This window comes from Salvelinus sp. IW2-2015, unplaced genomic scaffold (genome assembly GCF_002910315.2).
Source record: "Salvelinus sp. IW2-2015 unplaced genomic scaffold, ASM291031v2 Un_scaffold1229, whole genome shotgun sequence".
NCBI lineage: Eukaryota > Metazoa > Chordata > Actinopteri > Salmoniformes > Salmonidae > Salvelinus > Salvelinus sp. IW2-2015.
Window position 1 is genome coordinate 203,911 of NW_019942787.1, and position 19,398 is coordinate 223,308.

At 41.8% G+C, this 19,398-nt stretch overlaps 1 long non-coding RNA gene across 3 annotated transcripts in view; it reads left to right on the plus strand.

Annotated features, from left to right (window-relative positions):
• Positions 1 to 18,971, plus strand: part of LOC112070127 (uncharacterized) — a 20,149-nt gene extending 1,178 nt beyond the window's left edge. The window contains exons 2-6 of one of the 3 annotated variants that reach the window (XR_011475522.1): positions 3,558 to 3,999; positions 16,024 to 16,220; positions 16,761 to 17,272; positions 17,360 to 17,418; positions 18,315 to 18,971. This is a non-coding gene — a long non-coding RNA (uncharacterized lncRNA). Of the gene's footprint in view, positions 1 to 3,557; positions 4,000 to 16,023; positions 17,273 to 17,359; positions 17,419 to 18,314 lie in introns of all 3 variants that reach the window. The other 2 variants (XR_011475521.1, XR_002893847.2) reach the window with 2 other exon arrangements.
• The last annotated feature ends 427 nt before the right edge of the window (positions 18,972 to 19,398 follow it).

The following is a 19,398-nucleotide window of genomic DNA, read 5'->3' on the forward strand; positions in this document are numbered from 1 at the left end:
ATGCAGTTCTGCACACTAAAATAAATGCAGGACAAATCCATACACATCAACTGAACAGACAAATGAATGGATGCAGTAGCCTCCCTGCAGCCTTGTATTACACACAGTATACCGCACAAACATCATAAGAGGCAAATTCGTCAAAAACGAACCCAAAAAAACCCAAATTCCTCTGCCACCGCAGGACATATTTAACCAAAATTGAAAGCACACATACTAACTAAAATAATTCAACACATATTGGTCCCTCAGCAGCCGACCACTGTCGTCATCAGGGAAGATTGCCGGATTGTCCCAGTCCATGGCTGGTGGCACTCTGGGGGCCCTCTCCTTCCTCAGGCAGGCCACATTGTGGAGGACAGCACAAGCCACAGTAATATCACATGCCTCAACAGGGCTGACCCTTAATTTGTGAAGGCAGTGAAAGCGTGCCTTCAGGAGGCCAAAGGTCATTTCAACTCTGGCCCTGGCCTGGCATGGGCATGGTTGTAGGCCTGCTGTGCTTCCTGGGGGTCTGTGAAAGTGTGCAGGAGAAAAGGCTGCAGCCATACCCCCTGTCTCCCAGCAACACACCAGAGAATTCACCTGTCAACACAAAATCTCATCATTACTACCTCATAAACACAGTGATATTCTTGACACAGCCATGATGGTTATAATAGGGGTTGTTGGCTTACCTTGTGATAGGCACTGATAGATTTCAGAGGCCGAAAGATTCTGGAGTCATGGACTGAGCCAGGCCATTTTGCCACAACATTGCTGATCACACAGTCAGCATTGCAGACCATCTGAAATCATAAGTGAGGAATATTACACCAATCAATGCACATCACTGGCAATGCAGAGGTTCGTCAATGGACAATATCAAAAAGTTATGTTCACCTGAACATTAATGCTGTGAAAGGATTTCCTATTCACAAAATCGCCTCATGGGCACCTGAGGGGCTTTTATCCTTATGTGTGTGCAGTCCACTGCACCAATGACATTGGGGAAACCTGTCACACAAAGTAATGAGTATCCTACTATGTGTTAACAGTTGTCCTGTAATTTGTAGATCCTCTTACCTGCAATCCTATAGAACTCCTCTTTGATGTCACAGAGTCTTCTGTGGCCAGGGAAGGAGATGAAGACATCTGCTAATGCTTTGATAGCCAGACAACACACTCCTTATTGTGCGGCAAATTGTGGCCTTGTTCAGCTGTTCTGCATCCCCCACTGAGTACAGGAAGGCTCACTAGCAAAAAGCGCAAGGCCACACAAACCATTTGCTCCACACTCAGTGCATGGCTCCGTGCAGTGCGGTGCTTAATCCTGGACCCAGTAGCTGCATAGATACCTGATGCCATCTGCAGAAAACCTGTATCTTTCATATAGATGGTCATCAGGGAAGGCCAGTGGTCCAACCGGTCCCTGAAGACCCTTTCTCGCCTGAAGGCTCTCCTCAGCACAAGTGCTTCTTCATCCACCACATCTCGCACGAATGGCATGCCATCATCAGAGCAGAAAGGAACACAAATTTGGGCTTCATATAAGGCTAGTGCCACACCTGGTGCTGGGGGGGTGGGCAAAAGAGGGCGATGCTCTTATAACGATGACTTGGTTGTACTGATTGCTGGGAAAATAAAAAAAAACTTAGAAAGATGCCACCGTCCGTGTGCTCACAATAAGAGCTCATATGTCATGGCTCACTTGACTTTACGAGAATATACCTAATTTTTATTTGAGCTGTGTCACTTCTTGGAGCTGGGGGAGGAAAGAAAAATAATGATTAATACATTTGTGTTACAGTTAGCATACATTGAAGGCATATCTCACCTCCCTCTCAAAGTTTTATTTATTCAAGGTCCAGTTTCCTAATTGTCCTCTTTTTATTTCGGACTCAGTGCAAGATTTTCCATCTTTTTCTTCTTGTACTGAATGTCTATGTCTGCCAGTTCTATTTGGCGCGGAGGTGGTTGCCATACAACTTTCTGATAGCTTGTGAGCTCTGTGAACACAATACAATTAGCGCAGCTGGAATTTGCAGGATGTGGTCCTTTTATTAATACGCACTATGTTGCCAGGCTGTTTTCCACTGTATAGCATCTGGGTCCTGTAAAAGAAATTAGATTTTTTTATTTTGATGAGGACTCCTCACCATTGTAGAGTAAATAGTACTTTCACAGTCTTAACATGATACCTCATGCCTTCTTGAATCCAGAGAGTGTCTCCTCCTCATCATCGTCTCCATCTATGTGCTGTTGCTGCTGCACTGGGGCCTTCACCCTATCACATTTAATCGGATTCATATTGAAGCTAGTAGACAAGACATGCGCAGGCCTACAGTATGCCTTGATGGAGTACTCACTGGATCAGCATCGTCTGGTGCTTGTGCTGGTGGCTCTTAACAGGAACACAGTGCTGCCAGACACTGCAAGGCAATAGGTAAACCAAAGTCAGACAGTCCAAATTGATTCAATATGAATGTGGTTGTATCCCATGTAGAGATGGAAGGACATACCTTGAATGAAGCGGGTGGCATCTTGGAGGAACCTATGCTCGTCTCTTTCCCCCAGGGATCCCCTCTAAGACGGGCCTGCCTTTATTAGCTCCAAGGCCATGTCTCTGCTGGGGTAGAAGTCAGCCTTTGTGACCCACCACCCGTGCCTTGTCTGTGGGTATTCTTTTTCACTGCTAAAACAGTACAGAACAATGTGTGAGCAGGCACCTTCTGGGTACAATTATGCTTGTGCTTTGTTAAATATTAGTCAGGACCATACCATTCTGCAGAATGTTCTTGTATTTATTTTGACCTGCTGCCATGTCCGTTTTGGCGTCATGTTTAATCTACACACCACACACACACACACACACACCACACACACACACACACACACACACACACACACACACACACACACACACACACACATTTAATGGAGTCACACTGCAAAAAATTACTTGGTATTTTTGTCTTGTTTTCAGTAAAAAATATCAAAAAATTATCATAGCTTTATACAGTGTGATGGAGTTACTTTACACAATTTCACTCATATCTGCAGTGCATTTCAATTAAAAATTAACCGTTTCAAATTACAGTACAACTGCATTTTTGGAGATGTGAATTAAATATTTGAATTGTAATTGTGATGTTTCAGCGGACGGTGAGTGTGTAATTGTGCACTACTTACGCATTCAGGCGGTCTGCAATACTTTGCCACGCTTTTTCTCTTTGCTTTATACTGTGGCGGTGTTGCCTTTCTTCTTAATTATATCTTTTACCTCTCGTATGCCTCCATGAGGATTTGTGCTTCGACGCGGGAAAAGTACGCGGCTCTAGTTGCCATGGTAAATCAGTTAATCTGTGATCTGTGGCGGGGTCTATTTGAGTGAGCCGTGAGCGCGCACCTATCCAGGATTGGTTTCACCTGTTTAATGAATCCGTGTTGCTCATCCTGGCTTGGTCTTTGTGCAACCAATTAAGCCTGGACGCACATGTTTTGGCTTCATTGAGCTCAGCTGAGTCATTTATCCCGGATGTCTTAATTCTACTTTGTGCAACAGGCCCCAGGTCGAGGACCGTCGCTAAAAGAACGCCAGAACGCCCCACTGGCAACAACAGTTTTACCGAATATGCAGTAGGAATACAATAAAAAAAAAATCAGTAAGGATGGTAGTTTAGGGTGACCAGACGTCCCCCTATTCCGGGACAGTCCCAGTTTTGGTGGCCTGTCCCGGAAAGTCCCCGTTTTTAACTGTGCGTTAAAAACAGAACAAAGTGAAATATTTTACTTGGCAAGAAAGACCGGGCAGCAGAGCCTACCGGTTGACGTCTCAATCACGTTGTGCTTGTTTTCTCCAGCAGAGGGGTCTGCTCGCTATAGCAGCTTCATTCACTCTTATTCTACTAACTACTTGCTCGCGATAGTTTTAGAGAAAACTGCTGTGGAAAACTCGGCCAGAAGTTAGCAAGTGTCAAGTGAATCCACAACATCACCAGAAACGTCTTTTCAAGCCAGGTAAGTTACCATCGTTTGAGATACTAACTAGTGATGTTATGTCGCAATTTATTATATAGATAGATGATCTGCTCTATAAGGTTTTAAATAGGTTATGCTAGCTAACGTTAGCTATGTAGACTAAGTTAGCTAGCTACTGTTATGGTAGCTAGGTTAAAAAACGTTCACATGTAAACATGCAGTGGACAGGCTATTTTGGAAATATGATTATATTAAATGAATGCACAATTAATTCGGAGAATATTTTTGTAGATTACAATTTTAATGGTTTGGCATTTATAATAAGTAGTGTGAAAATATATTTATAAATGTTCATGGATAACATTAGTAGTGGAGAGAAATGAGAGGAGGAAGAAGAGTGAAGGAGACAGAGGAGGAAAGGTAAAGATATGGTTACAGAGCCTGCCAATTTATTATTCCAAACAATGTTTTTGAGATTGTAAGAAAAACTTTTATGCTCATATATGCTTGAAGCCAAGATAGGCCTTTATATCTATGCATTAGCTTTTAGTAACAAAAGGCAAAGCAAYTGAACTTATATTACAAGTGTGTTTGCAGTATGTTGCACAACCTGCCTCTGGCATGCCATACTAATGTTTCCACATACAGCCAAGAAAACAGGAACTGGGTCAACCGCAGAGGTCTAAGGGACTTCATCTTGTGATGACATATCTGCTGATGCCTGGAAGACACACACACACACACACACCACCCACGCACATTCACACTCAAACACAGAGAACCACACACACRGCATTAATACCTAATAGAGCTTCTAGGGATCCTAAGCTTATTAACATTGTGCACCCACGGCAGTTGGGAAATTCAAAACAGACATTAAGCAAGGGACATTCTTCAACAACAATGGTGGACCAATAAGCTTGGACTACGCCCGGACCAGAGCCAACCAGAGGACCAGGACTTCAAAGAATCAACCTACTTTCTGTACTGTATATAATCTGTAATCAACCTGTTTTAGGGGTCTCCTCTTTCAGCTCACTCGGAGTTTTTAGACGGAGCCCCGCATGCGCAGTACCAAATATATTTACTCTGAATAAACTGCTGATTGTTAAACTTTAACTCCTCGTCTGAGTCGATCCTTGACCGACTCGCTCACCTGTGCACCTCACCTTTTATCAACAAGATCAAATACAAACATGAGGCAAGCAATGGGAATCTGTTAACCAAAGTATTTTATCTAATAGTATGCTGTTTATTAATACAGATTTTAGAGAAAGGAGAAGGAAAAATTAAGGGAGTAAAAAGAGTGAAGCAAGGAGYGTGTAGAAGAGTGAGGTGGAAAGGTGAAGGAAAGGAAGACGAGTGAAGAAAAGAGAAGGAGAAAGATTTGAGGAGAAGAAAAAGTTAAGAGAGTAAGAAGAGTGACACAAGGAGAGTGAAGAACAGACAGAGTAGATACAATGACTCTTTCCAAGAAACGGAAATGCACTTTTTTATGAAAAACACGATGAGAAAATTTCCATTTATACGCTCAGGTCAAGACGATAGAATTGTTCAGTGCACCCTTTGTAATTCCTCTTTTTCAATTGGCAGCGGGGGAAGAACGGCAGTGGTAGAACATCAGCAGACGAAAAAGCATAAAGCCTCTCTGATTGCCCGTGTTGGTATGCCCTCTGTCACCACATTCTTCAAGAACGTAGAGCCTTCCCAAGAAGAATATGGTTTAGCTGTGCAGGAGGGTGTCTTTGCATACGTGTGACGCAATCATAGTTACAGATCTATGGACTGCACAGCACAACTGACACGAAAGCTTTATGAGCCGAAATGTACATGTGCTAGGACAAAATGTGACGCCATAGTGAGTAACGTGTTAGCACCATGGGCAACTACTTTGGTAACACAGGACCTAGACCAGCTTGAATGTGTGTCCCTGTCCAATCATGGACATGTAAAGCTGCTGCCAATAGTAGTCAGATATGTAAAATATATGATGGCAGCACATCTGTGGAAACAAAACTGCTTGATTTTGTTGAATTGAATGGAGAAACAGCAGAGGAAATTGCAGCTGAGGTCCTGATGGTCATCCAAAAATGTAACCTGGAAAACATTCTCTGCCGACAACAAATACCAACTTTGGAGGACTGAATAGGCTGGGGAGGGTCAATGTCCATACCAAAGTTAAAAATGCTCTGCAGCGGTAGGTGATTGGCTTAGGTTGTCCTGCCCACATCATTCATAACACGGCCAGAACAGCGTTGGATATGATGTTGAGTACCTGCCCACATCATTCATAACACGGCCAGAAACATCGTTGGATATGATGTTGAGTACCTGCTCACATCATTCATAACACGGCCAGAAACGCGTTGGATATGATGTTGAGTACCTGCCACATCATTCATAACACGGCCAGAACAGCGTTGGATATGATGTTGAGTACCTCTCACATCATTCATAACACGGCCAGAACAGCTTTGGATTATGATGTGAGTACCTGCTCACATCATTCATAACACGCCAGAACAGCGTTGGATATGATGTTGAGTACCTGCTCACATCATTCATAACACGGCAGAACAGCTTGGATATGATGTTGAGTACCTGCTCACATCATTCATAACACGGCCAGAACACGTTGGAATGATGTTGATGTACCGCTCCACATCATTCATAACACGGCCAGAACAGCGTTGGATATGATGTTGAGTACCTGCTCACATCATTCATAACACGGCCAGAACAGCGTTGGATATGATGTTGAGTACCTGCTCACAAAGATATTTGGATATGTTCATATTTTCACCGTCAGAGTAGAAAGACTGAAGGACTTTTGTGAGTTTGTTGGCCAGGAGTACCATAACATTGTAGGACACAGCAATGTTCGCTGGATGTCCATGCTCCCTGCTCTAGAAAGAGTGCTGAAAAGGTATGTGCCATTGAAATCCTTTTTTCTTTCTGAAGACAAATGCCCTGTTGTCCTGTGAACAATGTTCGAAGATCCACTGACTGAACTTTGGCTGGACTTTGTCCATGGAAACTTGACCGTATTCAGTGACACGATCAAGATGCTTGGAGGCCAGGACCGCTGTGCTGTGGAGTCAGCTGCTATTCTGAGAAACGTTGAGGCAAAATTCACTGCAAGACGTGACGACAACTTCATTCCAGTTTGTCAGAGGACTTCTGAGAGAGCTAGAGGGAAATGAAGCCATGTCTAAAGAGAGCTTTCTCAAAACATCACAATCATTCTTCACTACGGCTGTGAACTACTTGCAAGCATGGGGAAAGCACACAGATAATCTAAAAGGGTTACATTGTCTCCTTTTAAAAAGGCAACCTCTGTGTGAAGAGATCCAGAAGGCAGCAGGCACACTGCAGGATAAATGCCCCAATGTGACCATCAATGAGGATGCATTGTTTGACGAGGTTACTGGCCTGCAAGATTTCCTAAAGGGGGGATCGATTGAAGAATGAAAAACATTGGAGACACCGCTTAGTCAGAGATGGAGCACGGTGGTTACCCACTTCAAAGACAATGACATCCCACACACTAACCTGGCTAGATTAGCGTCTGTTGTCATGTGCTTACCTGGAAGTAATGCACCAGTCGAGAGAGTGTTCTCCCAAATTAATGATCTATGGATAGCAGCAAGAAATAGGTTCACTGTTCCTACCATCAAGGCCATGCTTATTGTGAAGACAAACTTCAACCTCCCCTGTCAGGAGTTCATGGAGAAGCTGGCCAAAGACAGAGCAATCCTGAAGAAGATACATTCTTCTGAGAAATATACAGATTAGGTTGGTATAAGTATATAATGTAGTTACCAATCTCATCAGCATCTTATTTCTTTATTATGTTAAGTATTTCACATATACTATTGTCTGTTTTTTCAATTTTGCTCATGTTCTCTTCTGCTCTTATTCTACCAGGACCACTGAATGGCAGTTCAGATCGGACAGTTCTGTCTTGTCTGTAGCGTTTCTGTAATATAGTTGTTTTCTCTGTATCACAGTGTGCCTGTTAGACTAAATACATGAAACTGGAATTGTCCCCCTTTTTTATTTCATAGATAATATAACATTGGCTATTTTAATTATATATTGACCACCGAACTGTAAATGTCCCCGGTTTTCATTTCAGAAATCTGGTCACCTTAGTATAGTTATGTGCTAAATGTAATTTGTATAGATTACACGTGTATTTAATTGGCTCGTTCAATTTTATAATGTATTGAAGATATGGTTTCACATGATATTTGAAAGGTGTTTTTCTTGGTGGGCGCTCTACGCACCCCTCGCTAGCTAACTGCTGGCAATATTTGCTAGTTAACTAATGTTGCAAGAAAGCTATTTTGGTGGGCATCACATTAGCTAGGTAGTTAAGATACACTACATTACCAAAAGTATGTGGACACCTGCTCGTGGAACATCTCATTCCAAAATCATGGGCATTAATATGGATTTGGTCCCCCCTTTGCTGCTATAATAGCCTCCACTCTTTTGGGAAGGCTTTCCACTAGATGTTGGAACATTGCTGCGGGGACTTGCTTCCATTCAGCCACAAGAGCTATAGTGAAGTTGGGCACTGCGTTCCAATTCATCCCAAAGGTGTTAGATGGAGTTGAGGTCATGGTTCTGTGCAGGACAGTCAAGTTCTTCCACACCAATCTCAACAAACCATTTCAGTATGGACCTTGCTTTGTGCAATGGGGGCATTATCATGCTGAAACAGGAAAGGGCCTTTCCAAAACTTTTGCCAAAAAGTTGGAAGCACAGAATGATCTAGAATTTCTTTGAATGCTGTAACATTAAGATTTCCCTTCACTGGAACTAAGGGGCCTAACCCGAACCATGAAAAACAGCCCCAGACCATTATTCCTCCATCAAACTTTACAGTTTACATTATGCATTCAGGCAAGTAGTGTTCTCCTGGCATCCTCCAAACCCAGATTTGTCCATCAGCCAGATGGTGAAGCGTGATTCGTCACTCCAGAGAATGCGTTTCCACTGCTCCAGAGACCAATGGCTGCGAGCTTTACACCAGTCCAGCCGACACTTAGCATTGCGCATGGTAATCTTAGGCTTGTGTGCGGCTGCTCGGCCATGGAAAAACATTTCATGAAGCTCCTGACGAACAGTTCTTGTGCTGACATTGCTTCCAGAGTTAGTTTGGAACTCGGTAGTGAGTGTTGCAACTGAGGACAAATAATTTTTATGCACTTTGCGGTACCGTTCTGTGAGCTTGTGTGGCCTATCAATTCGTGGCTGAGCCGTTGTTGCTCCTAGAAGTTTCCATTTCAAAATAGCAGCACTTCGAGTTGACCGGGGCCGCTCTAGCAAGGCAGAAACTTGACGAACTGACTTGTTGGAAAGGTGGCTTCCTATGACGGTGGCATGTTGAAAGTAAGGCCCTTCTACTGCCAATGTTTGTTTATGGAGATTGCATGGCCACGTGCTCGATTTTATACACCTGTCAGCAACTGGTTTGGCTGAAATAGCCGAATCCACAAATTTGAAGGGGTTTCCACGTACTTTTGTATGTATAGTTGTATGTCTGGTCATTGAATTGTGTTCACATAGCTAGCTAGTGAAAGTGTTCTTGTTGCTAGTTAGCTACGTTGTCACACAGCAATTGAGAATCTTGAGTGTGTTGTTTTGTGGGTGCATGTCGAGGTTTGCTTCTGCACCAATGTAACTTAGCTGGCGTGAGTCTCGCAGGGTGTGTGCCTGGTGAGCGTGAAATACACTGATCCATTATTGACATCACTTGCTAAATCCACTTCAGTCAGTATAGATGAAGGGGAGGAGAGGGTTTAAATAAGGATTTTTAAGCCTTGAGACAATTGACACGGATTGTGTGTGTGTATGTGTGCCATTCAGAGGGTGATTTTAAGTACCTTTGAACAGGGTATGGAAATAGGTGCCAACGCTGCTGGGTTTTTCAAGCTCAACAGTTTCCTGTGGGTATCAAGAATGGTCCACCACCCAAAGGACATCCAGCCAACTTGACACAACTGTGGGAAGCATTTGGAGTCAACATGGGCCAGCGTCCCTTTGGACGCTTTTGACACCTTGCCCCGATGAATTGAGGCACTTCAATATTAGGATGGTGTCCTTAATGTTTTGTACACTCAGTGTGTAAAGTATATATTTTATGCTGCCTTAGGTGAAAAGAGTCAGTATTGTGTGGTGTATACCTACAGTTGAAGTCAGAAGTTTACATACACCTCAGCCAAATACATTTAAACTCAGTTTTTCACAATTCCTGACATTTAATTCTAGTAAAATTCCCTGTCTTAGGTCAGTTAGGATCACCACTTTATTTTAAGAATGTGAAATGTCAGAATACTAGTAGAGAGAATGATTTATTTCAGCTTTTATTTCTTTCATCACATTCCCAGTGGGTCAGAAGCTTACATGTACTCAATTAGTATTTGGTAGCATTCCCTTTAAATTGTTTAACTTGGGTCAAACGTTTTCGGTAGCCTTCCACAAGCTTCCCACAATAAGTTGGGTGGATTTTGGCCCATTCCTCCTGACAGAGCTGGTGTAACTGAGTCAGGTTTGTAGGCCTCCTTGCTCGCACACCTTTTTCAGTTCTGCCCACACATTTTCTATAGATTGAGTCAGGGCTTTGTGATGGCCACTCCAATACCTTGAAATTTGTTGTCCTTAAGACATTTTGCCACAACTTTGGAAGTATGCTTGGGGTCATTGTCCATTTGGAAGAGCCATTGCGACCAAGCTTTTAACTTCCTGACTGATGTCTTGAGATGTTGCTTCAATATATCCACATAATTTTCCCTCATGATGCCATCTATTTTGTGAAGTACACCACCCCACAAACATGATGCTGTCACCCCTGTGCTTCACGGTTGGAGAGTTCTTCGGCTTGCAAGCCTCTCCCTTTTCCCTCCAAACATAACGATGGCATTATAGTCAAAACAGTTCTATTTTTGTTTCATCAGACCAGAGGACATTTCTCCAAAAAGTACGATCTTTGTCCCCATGTGCAGTTGCAAACCGTAGTCTGGCTTTTTATGGCGGTTTGGAGCAGTGGCTTCTTCCTTGCTGACGCGCCTTTCAGGTATGTCGATATAGGACTCGTTTTGCTGTGGATATAGATACTTTGTTACCTGTCCTCCAGCATCTTCACAGGTCCTTTGCTGTTGTTCTGGGATGATTTGCACTTTTCGCACCAAAGTAGGTTCATCTCTAGGAGACAGAACGCATCTCCTTCCTGAGCGGTATGACGGCTGCGTGTCCCATGTGTTATACTGGCGTACTATTGTTTGTACAGATGAACGTGTACCTTCAGGCGTTTGGAAATGCTCCCAAGGATGAACCAGATATGCTGAGGTCTACAATGTTTTGGTCTTGGCTGATTTCTTTGATTTTCCCATGATGTCAAGCAAAGAGCACTGAGTTTGAAGGTAGGCCTTGAAATACATCCATTCTGATTAGCCTATCAGAAGCTTCCAAAGCCATGACATAATTTTTCTGAATTTCCAAGCTGTTTGAAGGCAGTCAACTTAGTGTATGTAAACTTCTGACCCACTGGAATTGTGATACAGTGAAATAATCTGTCTGTAAACAATTGTTGGAAAAATTACTTGTGTCATGCACAAACTAGATGTCCTAACCGACTTGCCAAAACTATAGTTTGTTAACTTAATCACCCTCCCGGATCCGGGATCATCCTCATCAGAAAAGCTGACTAGCATAGCCTAGCCTAGCGCCACAGGGATATCATATAATTTCATGAAATCACAAGTCCAATACAGCAAATGAAAGATAAACATCTTGTGAATCCAGCCAACATTTCCGATTTTTTAAAATGTTTTACAGCGAAAACACAATATATATTTATGTTAGCTCACCACAATAGCCAAACACACAACGCCATTTTTTCACCGCAAACATAGCTTTCACAAAACCCACAAATAGAGATAAAATTAATCACTAACCTTTGAACAACTTCATCAGATTACAGTCTTATGACATCATGTTATACAATACATTTATGTTTTGTTCGAAAATGTGCATATTTATAGCTACAAATCTGGATTTTACAACGCAGCCATCGTCACAAATAACACCAAATTGTCCGGAGAAATTTTACACAGCGACGTAATCTAACCAAAAAACTCATCAAACTTTGCTGAAAAATACATGTTGTACAGCAAATGAAAGATACACTTGTTCTTAATGCAACCGCTGTGTTAGATTAAAAAAAAAAACTTTAGTACAAAGCACAGCATGCAATAATCTGAGACAGCGCCCAGCCATTCTCCGCCATGTTGGAGCCAACATATTCCACAAAAATACGAAATAACATCATAAATATTCTCTTACTTTTGATGATCTTCCATCAGAATGCAGTGCAAGGAGTCCTAGTTCCACAATAAATCGTTGTTTTGTTTTAGAATGTCCATTTCTTCTGTCGAATTAGCAACTTTGGCTAGCATAATGGTGCTCACGTGTCCATGAACGCTTGGCGCATGGAACGAAAAATTCCAAAAGTCATAATAAAAGTCGAATAAACTGGTCAAACTCAGTTGAAAATCCATCTTTATGATGTTTTTCTCATATGTATCTAATAACGTCCAAGACGGAGCATTTCGTCGTGTCTACCTAACGCATTGCAGAAAATAATATGGTGCTCCCAGGTGCGCAGCAAAATACTGCCAATATGGCGGACCTGTCACTCCAAAAGCTCTCATTCGGTCTCACATCAAGCTAGACACCCCATTCAACATTCTACTGCCTGTTGACATCTAGTGGAAGGCGTATGAAGTGCATACAGATTCGCAAAAAAAGCACTGTCCTTGCACCAATGTGTACCTAACCATAAACATCAACTACTTTCTTAAAATCAATAAACAAGTATATATTTTTAAACCTGCATATTTAGTTAATATTGCCTGCTAACATGAATTTCTTTTAACTAGGGAAATTGTGTCACTTCTCTTGCGTTCTGTGCAAGCAGAGTCAGGGTATATGCAGCAGTTTGGGCTGCCTGGCTCGTTGCGAACTGTGTGAAGACCATTTCTTCCTAACAAAGACCGTAATTAATTTGCCAGAATTGTACATAATTATGACATAACATTGAATGTTGTGCAATGTAACAGCAATATTTAGACTTAGGGATGCCATCCGTTAGATAAAATACGTAACGGTTCCGTATTTCACTGAAAGAATAAACTTTTTGTTTTCGAAATTATAGTTTCCGGATTTGACCATATTAATCACCTAAGGCTTGTATTTCTGTGTGTTATATTATAATTAAGTCTATTATTTGATAGAGCAGTCTGACTGAGCGATGGTAGGCAGCAGCAGGCTTGTAAGCATTCATTCAAACAGCACTTTCCTGCATTTGCCAGCAGCTCTTCGCTGTGCTTCAAGCATTGCGCTGTTTATGGCTTCAAGCCTATCAACTCCCAAGATTAGGCTGGCAATACTATAGTGCCTATAAGAACATCCACTAGTCAAAGGTATATGAAATACAAATGGTATAGAGAGAAATAGTCCTATAATTCCTATAATAACTACAACCTAAAACTTCTTAGCTGGGAATATTGAAGACTCATGTTAAAAGGAACCACCAGCTTTCATATGTTCTCATGTTCTCAGCAAGGAACTTAAACGTTAGCTTTTTTACATGGCAAATATTGCACTTTTACTTTCTTTGTTTTTGCATTATTTAAACCAAATTGAACATGTTTCATTATTTATTTGAGACTAAATAGATTTTATTGATGTATTATATTAAGTTAAGATAAAAGTGTTCATTCAGTATTGTTGTAATTGTCATTATTACAAATATATATACTGTATATAAGTTGGCAGATTAATCAGTATCGGCTTTTTTTGGTCCTCCAATCGGTAGCGGTATTGGCGTTGAAAAATCATAATCGGTCGACCTCTAGTACACACCAATAGTTTCTCATTCACAATTTGACAAGCACTTGATAATGCCTTGAATTTTAAGGCGGCATCCCCTTTGTGGCCGTAATGCACCCTAAAAAAATCCATGCCTTTTGCATCCCAAAGTGCTGCGTTGTGCCCTTCTCCCTGAGTCTGCGCAATCCGAAGCGCCTCTCACTCATATGTCACGTGATCGGGTCTTTCTCACAGGCGACAAGTGAAGACGGACACATCGGGGACGCAACTGCGCACGTCCTTATCCAATTCTGAGGTGCATATTGAAGATCTGTCCACATGTACTTTTTGTCAGTCATCAAGATGAGTAGGCCTAACAAACAGCAAAAGCAGTTGTGGGGTGCAATAGATCCCAAATTAATACAACCACAAGCATTAAAAAAATGGTTGACGCAACAAAGTTTATCTTAAATTGTTGATCAGCTATTAAGCTATTTCTTCACATTATAATCGCAGCAATGCACACATGGCAGTAGGCTATAAGCGTGAATGTTCCATTAGCGGGACAACACCATTATCAAAAGTGACAACAAATGCGATTATCCATGTAATTATTTTATATTAAAAGTACATTTTTATGTAGAAAATAACTTCCCCAAACTTGAAATTCATGCGCTGCTTATGTATGCCAGTTAGGCTCTACACCTGTTGTAAAGCGGTTTAATGTGCTTAATTTTAAGAAGTTATTTTGCCACTTTAGTGATACAAACCTTATCAAAACATATAGGCCTATTGGCTAGGCTACAGTCTTGATTTAATCTTGTCTTTACATATACAATATAATATGTGTGTGAAATGTATTTGTTTTGATTTAGAATAGACCATTATCATGCACCTGTCTCGAAACGGGTGCAGCGGGAAAAGATGCATGTCATCTATGCACTTAAATAGTGAATGGAGGATGCTTTCCTGTGGTTTATTTTCATGCCAGCAAGGTAGGCAATACTCTTGTAAAGATTAACAATGTGCTTAATGTTAGGAACGCTGAGAAAAATAAATAGTAGGCCTAGCCTATAGAAAGCTGATGGGATCCTCCTCTTTTTAATCGAGGCTATCACTCTATTTTCTCACGCAATTGCATAGCCTATAGAAATGTTGCTCAACATGGGCTCTAATTAAGTGTTTGATTTAGATTTTTGATTACATTTGCATTGATGTCAGAGTGATTTAGAGGGACAATAGAGTGATGAGTACCAGGCAGTTAGCAAGTTTGGTAGCCTACTAATGACCAGCAGCACCATCAGAACTTGGAGAAGCCTAATTACCGTGACTAATGGTATTCATGACTCGTGACCGCCGGTGTGGTGGTAATACAGTCACCGCAACAGCCCTAGTCACTATGTTGTTGATCCATCTTCAGTATTCTCCTATCACAACCATTGAACTCTGTAGCTGTTTTAAAAACACCAATGGCGTCGTGGTGACATCCCTAAGCTGTTTCCTTTGTAACGCAACAAAATGTGAAAAAAGTTCAATGTGGTGTGTCATGACGTTGGCCTGTGGGTAAGGTTTATGACCCCCCCCCCATAAATACCTTTCTCCCTTCCCTTTCTCTTGACTCTACAGAGGGACTCTTGAATAGCCTTTGTTAAACATAGAGAGTCTGCGAACATCAAACAAGTGGAGGGAAAGGAACCATATTTCGGCAATAGAACCAGTTGAAAATATGCGTTGGTACTTAATGAATATGATGTCAGTTCGGTTGTCATCTGAGACATTATGACTGATGACAGGACGACCTAAACTGTATCTGGGAAAGTACACATTATACTTATCAGATTCACATGGAATTGTTGTGCAATTCAAATGTTTAAATATAACATTATTTGTGAAAAGATTAAATGTAATTTTAGCTTCCAAATGAGAGATTTGGGTTTTCATAAGGTTAGGGCTCTGCTCAATCAGTGGCCCGCCCCTGTGAAGAGACATGGGTTATAAACTATGAAACACACCCTTCTCCCTCCACTATATAAGCCCTTGACGAAAATGTAACCTCCTGTTCCGGGTACATTAGGATGACGTTCCGATGTCAGAAGGATTCAGATAATAACTACAGAACGAAGCCAACCTCAGCGTGAGCTTTGGTTGCAAATGGTATGAACTTTGAACTCTTATTCGCTACAGAAGGGATACCTCCTAGCCGTTGAGTTAGCAGCGGCCGCTGTAAACGTGGGCTAGGAAAGGACGGACAGAGTATCCCGTCTACCACACAACGACGACACTACAATGTTTCCCGTTCACCACCTGAGACACTCTTCAAAGGACTCTGTTGGGCAACACGGCCTTCCATCTACCACCAACCTATTGAAGCGCAGCTCAGAGTAAATATTTATTGCATTTTCCTTTTCCAAATGYGCGGTAATTTAGAATGTATAAGATTCTGTATTTACGATAGAGTAGCTGCCTACGGCCCGATAGACATCGCTTCTCCCTATGTTCTTCAGTCTTCCCGCTCTTTCACTCAAACCCAACACCCTTTTCTTTGTGTAACCAGCTGTCATATCTGTTCCGTCCGCTAGGAACGTTTTCCTTCATGACATAATTTGTAATCAAGGTATGATTCATTCTGTGTATATGTAATTCTGTGTGATTAGTTAGGTATTTAGTAAATAAATAATTAAACCCAATTTTGTATTGCTGATTCAACTTGTTAGCCAGGGTTCGTGAAGATGACCAAGAATTTATAACTTTCAGATGAGACTGAAATAAGGTGACGATTAATATTGGCTGCTATTGATGTAAAATATTACTAGGTCTTTAAGAGTTTATTCGGAAGATAACTGTGCCGTGCTAGTCTGCAGTGCACAAGCAAAACATCTTCCCACTGATGTTGCTAAAGGACAGGGCCATCTGTGTTACAGGAGAGCTGTGACTTCACCTGGTTTGCGGAGCACCCTCTGCGCTGTGTGGTGCTGGCTGCCCAGGCCTCAGCTGAGATGTGGCGCAGGAACGGCCTCTCGCTCGTCAGCCAGGTGGAAGGCGGGATGGTTTTGATGGGCTTGTGGTGTCAACTGTTGCTAAACCCCTAACTTTTTAGGGATTGAATTCACATTTTGTTACGCTGTCATGTCAGTTAGTGTGTCAGTGTATGGTTATTTGTAATTTGCAGGTGTACTATTATCAAAATGCAGGGATGAGATGTTTGACAAGGATGTCATCATGCTACAGGTTAGTGTTTAACAGCTGCAACGTTGTCCTGCACTCACCTGCTTTTTATTCTATAGAGTCTCCTGACTACCAATGCGTGATTTAATTCTCCTCTTTTTTTCAGAGTGCTGCTTCCAAAATGGACCCCAACCACTTCATCATGCTGATCTTGCAGAGATTTGAGCTCTTTGATGTGTTCAATGGAAGTCACTTAAGCAAAGACCAAGTGAGACCAACGACTATTGGTTCAAATAAATAATTATTGCATTTAGGCAAAATGGTTAATTTATAAAATACCAATCCTTCTGTACAGGAACTGCTGAAACAGTGGAACCGGTTAACAAGAGATGTTCTACCTCCTCATCATTGTTGGTACATACCTAAGCTGCTTTCTAAACAACAACATCTCTACTAAAGTAATTGTCTCCCCGGTGCTGGAGAACTCCTAGTGTATAGTTAGTAAGTTGACTATGTCTAGTGACATCACGTTGGCTAGATGTTATCGATTTGGTTGAGATGAAGATCACTTTATTGGTCAATTGCACACAAGGTCCAACTCAAATTTGACTTCCGCTTTAAACCCAACCCCTCCGAAAGACACGTATACATATACAGGTTTTGGAGAGATGCAGGAGGCTGCCACACTGGGTGCCCGGGGAGCTGCTGTTGTGGGGGGTTAAGTGCCTTGCTCAAGGGCACAATGGCATCTAGGATTTGATAGCTCACTTCCCCCCAGTTCGGATCCAGGATTTGAACTGGCAACCCTCCGGTTGCTGGCTCACCTCTCTAACCGCTAGGCTACCTGCCGTCTCATTCTGTATGTCATCTCCCCAGGGGAGCGGTATGTCCCAGGGATCAGTCAGGTGACCAAAGATGATGTGAAGATGAGGGAAGTGATTAGGGTTGCACATTTTGGGAAATATTCAGAGGTGGAAACTTTCCATGGGAATTAACAGGAATATATGAAAATTACTATTAATACCATTTAAATGTATATGTTTTTTGCATTGGATATATTTACCATATCATATGGAGACAGAAACATAAACCTTTTACCTTATCATAAGTAGACAATTGCAAATGATTAAATCCTTCCAATAGAAATAAAAAAAACAATTTAGTTACGAATTGAACTTTAATTAAATGATTTTACTGAAAAAAAGGGAATATTGAATGATCCCCAATTATCCATCGCATATCCCCAAAACCTTTTCAACATATGTGAAATGATAGTCTAGAAACTAAAGCTTTGGTTGTCTTCCTCTCAGGCTTCCATGTCTTCTCCCTGGACCTCCTCAATGTCCACCTCTTGAACATCAGACTCTGAGGCCTCATCTTCACTGTCACTTTCCAACCTTGTTGAGGATGGCTCGTTGTCAGGCTCAAAAAGCCTCAAATTTGCCCAGATTGACAGCAATTTTTCAACCCTTGTATTGGTCAGCCTGTTGCATGCTTTGTTGTGTGTTCCCAAACAAGGACTAGTTGCGCTCGGAGGCAGCTGATGTTGGTGGGATTTGGAGGATGATGGAGGCAACAGGGGAAAGGGCCTCAGATCCACAAAGTCCCTTCCACCAGGTGGCTGATGAGATATGTTGGCAAGACTGCCATATTGCATCTCCATCCCAAAGCCCTTGATTGGAAGTGTACTTCGCCAGACTGCCAAGAACCTTGCCTTCATCCAGGCCAAGGTGGTGAGACACGGTAGTGATGACACCATAGGCCATCTGCAAGCAGAGTCCCATTTTATGGGAGGGTACATGAAAAAGAATAATCGCTATAATAATACACTTGATATTTGTACATCAAACTTTTCAGGAAAATGAAGTTTTGTGCATATATTGTATGGTTTTGTTTTTCCTAATTTGCGTTGCATGACATTGTATGTTAACAAGGCTGTCTGAATAAAGACGCTGTTGTCTAGATGAGTTATTGTGCCCTGTGTCTGTCTGGGAATAAGACCAGAAATGCTGTGATTGTTCATCAGTTTCTGCTTACTCTTCAGTGTCTGAAAGGAGAGTCGATCACAAAAATAAAATGACTTGAAAGTACTTATATCTTATCAACACCATCACGTCGTATGTCAAGTCATTGACTTGCACAATGGCATCAACTCCCATTTTCCTATTATGCAGTGCCCTTAACTCATGTTTCCTGCAAGAATTACCTACATGTATAATTCCCACTTTACTACTAAGCTCTAATAACTACTCCCCCTGGCAGCACTTGACTGTTGTAAGTATTTCTGCTGCAGCTATAATACTGTTGATTGTTTCTCAGCACCTGTGCTGTCTAAAAATCAGACTTGCTAATATGACTTTCCTCTCTCTGTTTCATTCCACAGTGAGGGACCAG